At 48.1% G+C, this 9,674-nt stretch overlaps 1 protein-coding gene across 1 annotated transcript in view; it reads right to left on the minus strand.

Annotated features, from left to right (window-relative positions):
- The window catches only part of brsk2a (BR serine/threonine kinase 2a), a 111,042-nt gene that overhangs the window by 57,887 nt on the left and 43,481 nt on the right, over window positions 1–9,674 (minus strand). The gene's annotated exons all lie outside the window — the stretch shown is intronic.

Consider the following 9,674-nt stretch of genomic DNA (forward strand, 5'->3'; position numbering starts at 1 on the left):
GGTGTCCTCGGAGTCAGTCAGGAGTCAGGAAGTCAAGTTTCCTCTTTTTAATTGAAAACGCGTTTCTCGGGTTGCGAAGTCGACAAGAGGAAGGATATTGGTTTTATGTACTGTGGAATCTGTCTCTGTCATCTGATTGGATGTTAATTAAAAAAAAAAAACCAAAAAAAAAAAAAAAAAAAAAAAAAAGAGGGTTCCATTTAAGTCCCAGTTGAAATTGAGCTCAGATTCACCAGTGGAATTATCACTTCTAAAGCACCTAAGATTAAAAGACCCATGCTCGCTCATACACACACACACACACACACACACACACACACACACACACACACACACACACACACACACACACACGCACGTAAAGTCTTCGAAAACTCTTCAAACTCTTCAGCTCAAAGGACACCTACCCATTGTTATTCATTGAGGATCATTAACAAACATTGAAAAAGAGGATTTTAGCATACAAGACCAGGTGAGGAATGCAGGTTAAAAAAACAGTCAAATAAATGTGTGTACACAACCTCCAGGTACCCGGGAAAACCAGGGAGGCTGAAGCATGGAGTAAAATACTTATACAAGAGTGTGTGCGAGTGGGTGCACGTCTGCATGTGTCAGCAAGGACCTGCACGGCACGAGCCACCCCCTGCAGAGCAGAAAGTGCATACATTGAAAAGCATTTCAGGTCCTGAGCTGTCAAGACAGGCCGGAAACGGGCATCGCCGCAGGTGGCCTGTCTTCTCTCGTCTACTCTCGACCCCGGAGGGAGGACCCGAACACCTGGAATGTGAAGGACGTGAGGGCATCCACTGCCGCGTCTGAGCAAAAACCCGTCCGGTCAAGGCCGATGCCCCACGGGGCCCTGCGCTTGCGGTGAGGCATCGTGGTGCACCGGGTCCTGTACCGCAGGACCGGGGCCGAGTCTGTGTGCAGGAAACGCGTCTGTAGTGATGTGTTTCGTGAACGACGATAATGAGGTTCGCTGTGGAAACCGTCCCGCGGTAGATGCGGATGCAGGTGATGGGTGGGTCGGCTGGAAAGAAAACACTTTCTACTGGACTGCGCCCGGGGGGGGGTCTCTCCTGAAAGCTGACAGTTGCTTAGTGTGCAGTGTTGAGTCACCACACAAAATGCTCGTGATTGCGTCAGTACATTCGCGAATATTCGTTCTTCCTCGCAATGCGGTGAATGTGTGACCGCTTTCTGGGGGAGTGAGGAAAAGAAGAGAGGTAGAGACACAGAGAGAGAGAGAGAGAGAGAGAGAGAGAGAGAGAGAGAGAAAGGATGGGAGTGCAGGGAGACTAAGAGAGAGGGTGAGAGGTGGGGAGGGTAACAGAGAGGCATGGCAAGAGAGAGCTGGTGGGGAAACAGAGTAGGAGAGAGAAAGGGAGGGAGAGAGAGAGGGAGAGAGAGAGAGAGAGAGAGAAAGAGAGAGAGAGAGAAAGTGAGGGAGAGAGAGAGAGAGAGAGGGAGGAGGGCAAACACAAAAATCCACGCCCATTGTTCATTCTGCAGCAGGGCCGTGAGAATCGTTGCTTCCCGAGGGACACCAAGACCTGAGGACTTCCAATGGGACATTCTGTGGCACTAAGACACTAATCCCGGTCCACACTAATCCCAGCAGACAGACAAGCAGTTAAGGAGGCCAAAAGCTACCAAGAATAGACAGTCAATTATTCAGCCAGCAAAAAAAGTGTAATCAATGCTCCAAGAACATGTATCCATTCCACCACGTTCCACAGATTTCATACACTTCACTAAATACTGAACCAAGCACTCTACATGACAACAGGTACATACACACGAGATTAGAAATAGCTTCAAGAGACGGTGGGGATTTAAAACCGTCGTTAATGTCTTGACTGACAAAACACACACGTGCGCACACAGACTGTATGCTACTGCCCCAACCGTGCCAGCCAACCTACATATAGTGAAGAGAGAGTGAGGGAGAGACTAGCAGACAGCGTCTCTACCCTGCATCGAGGGTGTTTCATTCTCATGTCCTCCCGTCACAGAGAACGGATGAGTAATTACCGTGTGAATTTGAATACATACACGCGCTCATCACTTATAATGAATACGGCATCCCCTCGGTGTTGGCTAGTATCCTCAAGGACAAGCCGGGTGGGGATCCTTCGAATATAATACAGATAATTCAACATTTAAAGCGTAGAAGGAGAAGGCTACGAATCATTAATCGGGGAGATAAGGAACGGAGAGAACCGCGTGTGCCGGTAACCAGCGCTGGTTTCAACCGCCCGTCTGTGCAGTGTGCTGGGAGCCCTGCTTTAGCAGCGCTGGGATGTCGTCAACGGCAGAGCGAGCCGAGCCGACGACGTCACGCGTCTGCATAAAAAGCGAGCGCTTCTTCGGTCTCGGGAGAGCGAGGTTACCAGCGCGCCTCGCGTCCAGCGAGCGCGGAGCGGCTCACGCGTGCCCGCTTCCTCCCAGTCCTGGTTGTCGAATTCAGCAACACCGAGCACTTCATCAATACGTAAGGAGATTAATAAAGTCATGCTGCGTCCATTTCTGGAGTAGCGTGCAGAGAGCAAGCGTTCCCAGCCGTCGCTGTGACTCGCCGTGATGCGCGCCAGCATGGCCTAAAAGGTGAGCGCTCGGGTCTTGCGCTACGACGGGCCGCGGCAGTTAGGAGACGTCGTGGGAAATGACAGTCATTAAGGTGACGAAAGCCTGCCTGACGCCTGCAAGCGTGCGAGCAACGCCCTTGTCTGAGAAGCAGTGAACTGCAGGACTGTGGCGAAAGAGTTTGGGAGTTTAAGCCCTGCAAATTGGGGCCAGCATCCACTGAGACTTAACCAACCAACCCCCAACCCAGAAAAGAATCTAAATCTACTTTCCCAAATCTTCAATCTTTCCAAAACCTTCAACGGTCCCCCCGCCCCCGGATTGCTTTAGAAAACATACGCGGACTTGCTTTGCTTTACATTTGCTTTGAATTAACTAATTTGTACATTACGACCAAATCCCCTAGATTGCCTGGTCCACGCTACACGTCTTCGCCAGAATCTGTGTTCAGGGCCCAGACCCCCCCCCCCCCCCATTCACACACGACCACGGGGCTTCAGGATAACATGCTAACCATGGCCCATCCATCATGTAAACTGAACCCACAGCAGAGTCGTGATTATGGCTGCCCTGCGGTACTGTGCACATCCAGTGCAGTCCTGAGTTTAGTGCAGGACCCTGTACAGCAGGTATGAGCACTGAGTACTGAGCAGATGTGTAAGATGTGTAGCCACTCATCAGTCACAGACCAGAGTGATGCACCATAGCTTCCACAGCATAATGAAAGGATAGGTAGTGTATGGGTGGATGGATGGATACACAAACACACACAGCTCACATGTTCCTGCAGTGGCAGGAAGGCAGAGGCATGTTCTGCCTGCCCCTGTCGGTCCCTGGGTGATTCCTAGGCCTGTTCTTTCAGAGCAACAGCGAAGGGAATTACAGAAAGCAATCAGGGAGCTGTGTACCTCCTCACACACACACACACACACACACACACACGCACGCACACACACACACACACACTACACACACACTACACGCACGCACACACGCACTCACACACGCACGCACACACGCCACACACACTACACACACTACACACACACACACACACACACTACACACACACACACACACTACACACACACACACACTACACACGCACGCACACACACACACACACACACTACACACACACACTACACACACGCACGCACGCACACACACACACACACGCACACACACTACACACACACGCACTCTACACACACACACACACGCACACACACTACACACACACGCACTCTACACACACACACACGCACACTCACTACACACACTACACACACACACACGCACGCACACACACTACACACACTACACACACACGCACGCACACACACTACACACACACACACACTACACACACACACACTACACACACACACACTACACACGCACGCACACTACACACGCACGCACACACTACACACGCACACACGCATGCGCACACACGCACGCACACACACACACACTACATACGCACGCACACACTACACACGCACACACGCACGCGCACACGCACGCACGCACACGCACGCACACGCACACGCGCACACGCGCACGCACACACGCGCACGCACGCACGCACACACACGCACGCACACACACGCACGCACACACGCACACACACGCACACACACACACAGACACACACAGACACACACAGACACACACACACAGGGGTTTTACACTGATGATGCAAGCAGCTTTATCCTCCTTTTGCAGCACACAACAGCACTGAAATATCCCCTCTGCATGAGAGAGAGAGAGAGAGAGAGAGAAGGGGAGCGAGCAAGAGAGAGATCGCTAGAAAAAGAGAACCAACATCAAACGAGCAAGTGGACTCGGGGAAGAAAATAAAAAGAAACCAAAAAGAAGAGCAGAGGACGCAGTGAGCAGAGGAGAGACAGAGCGATATTTCGCAGCAGCAGCAGTCACGCCAGGCCAGGCACTGAGATTAGAGCTCACAGCCTCAACTGCCGGGGAATATCCTGTGACCGTACAAGCCTCCTCATCCCTGCTGGCATCCACAAAGACCTCAGTGCGGTCCAACCAGCCCCTCCACTCAGCAGAGAGAGAGGGGGAACCTCAGGTGCCGTTGGTGGGCGTTCAGGGAGTGCCCACGCTAGTCAGCGGTAATAAAATGATAAGTGCAAGCAGAGAAATGTGGATGGTCTGAAGCAAACTGTAGAAAAAGGCCTCTGTAGGCCTGAGTGTAAGGCTTCAGAGTTCCTCTGCATCAGGCCTTCGTAGGCCTCGGTCTAAGCCCGGGACAACTCAGCCTGGCACCGTAATGAACAATATTATCGCGATGGGCACCAGGTGGTTTGAGTTAACTTTTTTTTTTAACAAAACAACTCACGGTTGGACATAACGGTACCAAACTCTAACTGGTATAAGTATTGAATAGCAATTCGCATAATGTTAAATAATGCATCATTTGGGCACAATGGTGGAAACCCTGAGAAGTACTACGTAAAAAAAGAAAATGAAGAAAAAGAACGTGATTGTGTAACTGTCCTTGATGGAAGTGTGTAAAGATCGAGCCCTTCTGGGACTGTTGGGCATATTCCACACTATGCCTCATTTGTGCACGACGCTGAACTGCAAATATAAACGCGGGACCTGCTATTAATTCTTCAATGAATTCTTGAGTTTGTATCTTTATTTTCCTATTTGAGTATACTTAATAAAATGACTGGAATTTGAGAAAAATGAAGGAACCACAGTGCTCTCCATGGCAGAAAGCCCTTCAACTGACCTTCCCCGAGATAAAACCAAGCACTCTCACTCCCCAGAGGCGCCTGCACTCCGTTCACTATATAGTGCGCACTGGATAGTGTACACTTTCAGTATAAATCTATATTTGGGTGCAAACCAATGCTAGGAGGCAGGCACTCCTTATAAAACTCTGGTCCTAGGACATTTGATATTTCATATTTATGCACATATACAGCCACCTTTTAATACTGTGACAGCAAAACGAATATATTTGGTATTCCTTTTTATAGAAGGAATTTTTTCCCCCCCTTTTCCTTTATTGAATAGATCGTTTCCATGACGGGGCCTTTAGCGAGTCATTTGCCGTCCTTCGTGATTGATCAGTGAAGGTACAGGCCCCACATCAACCCTTGTGCAAACTGGGTCAAAATTACCAAACTGCTACTGTGGCAAAACCAAGGAAGCACCTCTGGAACTCCAGTCCAAAGACCCGCCCGCCTTCACACACAGTAATGACAGAGCCATCTCTTACCTGAGGTAATGCCAGCCATGGTGGATCGACAGTCAGCATGGGGGCAAGTCCAGGCAGGCACAGGGGTGGCAGAGGGGAAAAATCTGTTAGTGAAGGTGCAAATGATGCTAGAAAGCTATGTAGCCATTAACCATCAATCTAAAATCAACAGAAAAAAAATTCCACAAAGCTATTATAAGATTAAAATGAAATGCCATTAGGAACCCGTGAGTCAAGAAAATATAATAGTTAATATAATGGGAAAATTATTGGAATTTAAGATTATTAGCATGTTATGAGCCCGGTCTCATGAGGCAATTACCGATCGCCCAGGGGGGACACACTTAGAACTTGAAAACATGGAATTTTCGAGAACTGCCAAACTGCGTTTTATCCTGACTTCCCTTACGTGGCTCAGATGTACGGGCCAGAAAAAAAAAATGTGTACAAGGAGCCTCAATTTCTCTCTCTCTTATATTTAACTTCAAATAAAGTCTGTAGATTACAGCCAATAGAATTCATGCTGCATATTGTTTGCGCATTTTAAATGTTCTATCACCAATTTTATTTTTTTCACGAGGGTGCGCTCTTTTACCACACTCCCTCAACTCAAAGCGGTAATCACACCTCATGGACTGACCTCTCACCCCCCACCCCGCCCCCAAACAATATGAAACATTCAAAGCAGACAAAAGGTATTATTTCAAAACCATTAGTGCTAAGGGTGAAAGGCACATTAACATGTCAAAGCCTGCACCGAGTTAGCGTGGTGACGAACTCGCACTTCACCTGCTTGGAGGAGTCAGGGCAGTAGCAGGCCACCTGAGCGGGAGTCGGGACCACGCCGGGTGTGCGCTCTTTAAGCCAGGCTACATTTCACAAAAGAACACCGACACGGCACTACAAAGCGGTAAAATACAGACTTGGCCTTGGCCTGCACAGAACAAAACACGCAGCCTTAGCAGAAGCCAGCTAGCGCATCGGCCGCTAGCGAGCCACAGCGCAACGATCGCCCCTTTGTGCCATCTGCGGATTAATGGGGCAGGGGTGTGCGAGGACCTCTACACAAACAAAAGCGCGCCGCACCGGGAAAATACACTACTCCTGAGCATATGTACACAGTGCGTATTTTCCAATGCCATTGCTGCAGGCCAGTGGAGCACTGTTAAGAGCACGACATTTTCACGTGACATTACTCTTCCCGATAAAGGCACGGCACATCTGTAAAGTGTGCTGCGCGTAAAAAGGCCACTCCAGTGAGCGTGAGAACCTCCTACGGCCACTCCTAACCGTAGGAGTGTCTCCTTAACGCAAACTGCGCTTCAAACCATGCGACGCCACTATTAATGAACTGTCCGCAATCCGTTCTATTACACCTGTAAATTCCACTGTCTGTCGCTCATTATTAGCGCTGTAAAACACGAACACCAGTGGAGGTGAGACCTGTCCTGGATGCACCGCTGGGAGGACTAATCGGAATATTAGGAGTCCGGGGCAGGAGGTGGCGAGAGGAGCACAGTGAAAGGGAGGGAGCTCCTCCTCCCGGCGCCGAGCAGCCCTCGCGGAAAGGTCGAGTCGGAGCTGTTCATTAACTCCAGATTCATTTCGCTGTGGAAATTAATCCACCTTCCAGGCTTAACGGTATCAGACTTCATCCATTACGAAAATTAGAAGGACGAACCTGGACCCTGGTTCAAATTCTGGCCGCAGCATACAAAAAGAAAAACCAAGACACCAATAATCATAAAAAAAAAATCAGTCCCATAAGCAGGGCATTCCTGAAAGCTCAATAACTGACACAGGGAAAAGAACAGGGCAGGTGAATAAAACTAGAAGAAAGACCCCAAGACTGCAGCAGCTGAGACCCAAGAAGAAGGGTATCACAGCAGATAGAGAGACATGCTGGTGACTACAGCACAGAGGAGATATTCGGTGTGGGTCCCTCTGTTTACAAACAAACATACACATTCATACATATGCCATCCCCACACCATTACAAGTCTCCTGTATGCTGATTATACAAATTACCAAAGGTCCGCAACGTGTGTGTGTGTGTGTGTGTTTTTAAGGCATGGTTCCAGTCATCTGTCTTATTTGAATCTAGCAGCTTTTTCATTGGCTGATAGAGTTGGCTCAGTCCAACCCACGCCACTGTAGTACGTTTTACCTTACACATATTAATTACACAAACCTACTCATGCCGACACACGTGGTGCAAATAGAAAATAATCAAGGCATCAAATTAGCATCACCGCCCTGCCAACAGAAGCGCTCTGTGAATTTACTGTACATAAAAATGTAAGATCACTTTTCCTGAGCTGATGACCGGAGATAAAACAGATGGGCCACTTAACCGCTGCGGACTCCCCCCCCCCCCTTTTTTTTTTTATTTTTTAATTTTTTAATTTTTTTTATTTTTTACAAACTGCACCATTCAGTTTTAGCTCATTATGGCTCCGTTTAAAGGAGGTGATTAAAAAATGGTGCTAAAAAAGTCTCACTGTGCACGTGTTACAGCTCAACCGAAGATCGGAACAAACGGCGACCAAACCCAAACCGGAGCATGTGCGCGCGGGGCCAGCGGTCGCGCGGGTGACGCGCGCACGAGCGCAGTGTGGCTAACGAAACGTAATGAAAGCGGACACGCGGACACTCCGCCACGCGACAGGCCCTCCGCTGCACGGCTTCTATAATACAACAAAAACCTTTACTACAGTTCAGAGAGGATCTGAAAGTTGGACAGGAGGCTCAGAAAGGGGATTTGGTGGCGTGTGATGCGTTTCGTTGGTATTTTTAAGATGGACAAGATTAAAACGGTGCAAATATATTTAAGCAACACTACTGTTTCGTTTTGCTGCAAGATTGTTTCATTTAAAGCACGTTATGGAAAATAGCTAATATAACACCGTTGTTTGGTTTTAAAATTCTTATCCACATGTGCAGATGGAGAAAGACAAGCTTCGTGGTTTCATGTGTAAACAAGAGTGTTATTCTCCCAAGAGTGAAAGGCGTGACCGGTAAAGCAGAATTAAAGCAGAATCCACGTTCCAGAAACGTGCTCGCACAAACACAGACACACACAACCCAGGCTTTGCTGGGTAGGAAATGTCCCATTTACATCAGTTACCCAACACAGCTGCTTCTGTGCTAGTGCTATACTAATTCCAAATTGCCGAAGACAATTTGGAATTCAATTTGCTAGTAGTTCAGTTTGACACTTCCTAACTCAAGCACATTTACAACTTACAATTTTATCCAAGAAGTATTTTTTGGAGGAGGAGGAGGAGGAGGAAGATGACGACCTTAACATCAACAATCTTATATATTGAACTGCGAATATTGACTATACACAATTTAAATTAACAATGGCCAACAATTGTGGCAGAACATGAAAATACTAATGTTAAAACCTTTAGAGCAGAGAGCCATTATTTTAATGTTTACATAATCATGCCTTTCTTTAAGAGTCTCATGTTAAGAATTTGGGAATAAACAATATACAACAAAGAACCACAAGGACGTGCTCCAAATATTTAATATGATCCAGATTTAATACAAGTCATCCACTGAAAAACATGATAAAGAAAACAAAAAAAAAAAGCCGTTTAATTAACCAAGATCCTTGTCAAACACAACCTCCTATTTTCACTGAAAAAAAAAAGGTTTTCAGAGTCCCTCCTCCCTTCTCCATGGGGGCAGATCAGGACACGTTTGGAAGGTTCCGGTAGTGGGAGCACAGACGTTAGGAAGGTTCCGCGAGCTATTGTGTGGCGCTCTGCCCATAGAGCGCTGCCCCGTATCCCTGCGACGAGGGACGGGCATCAGATCGAGGTGCGAGGGTGCCGTGGTA

Source organism: Electrophorus electricus, chromosome 2, assembly GCF_013358815.1.
Source record: "Electrophorus electricus isolate fEleEle1 chromosome 2, fEleEle1.pri, whole genome shotgun sequence".
NCBI lineage: Eukaryota > Metazoa > Chordata > Actinopteri > Gymnotiformes > Gymnotidae > Electrophorus > Electrophorus electricus.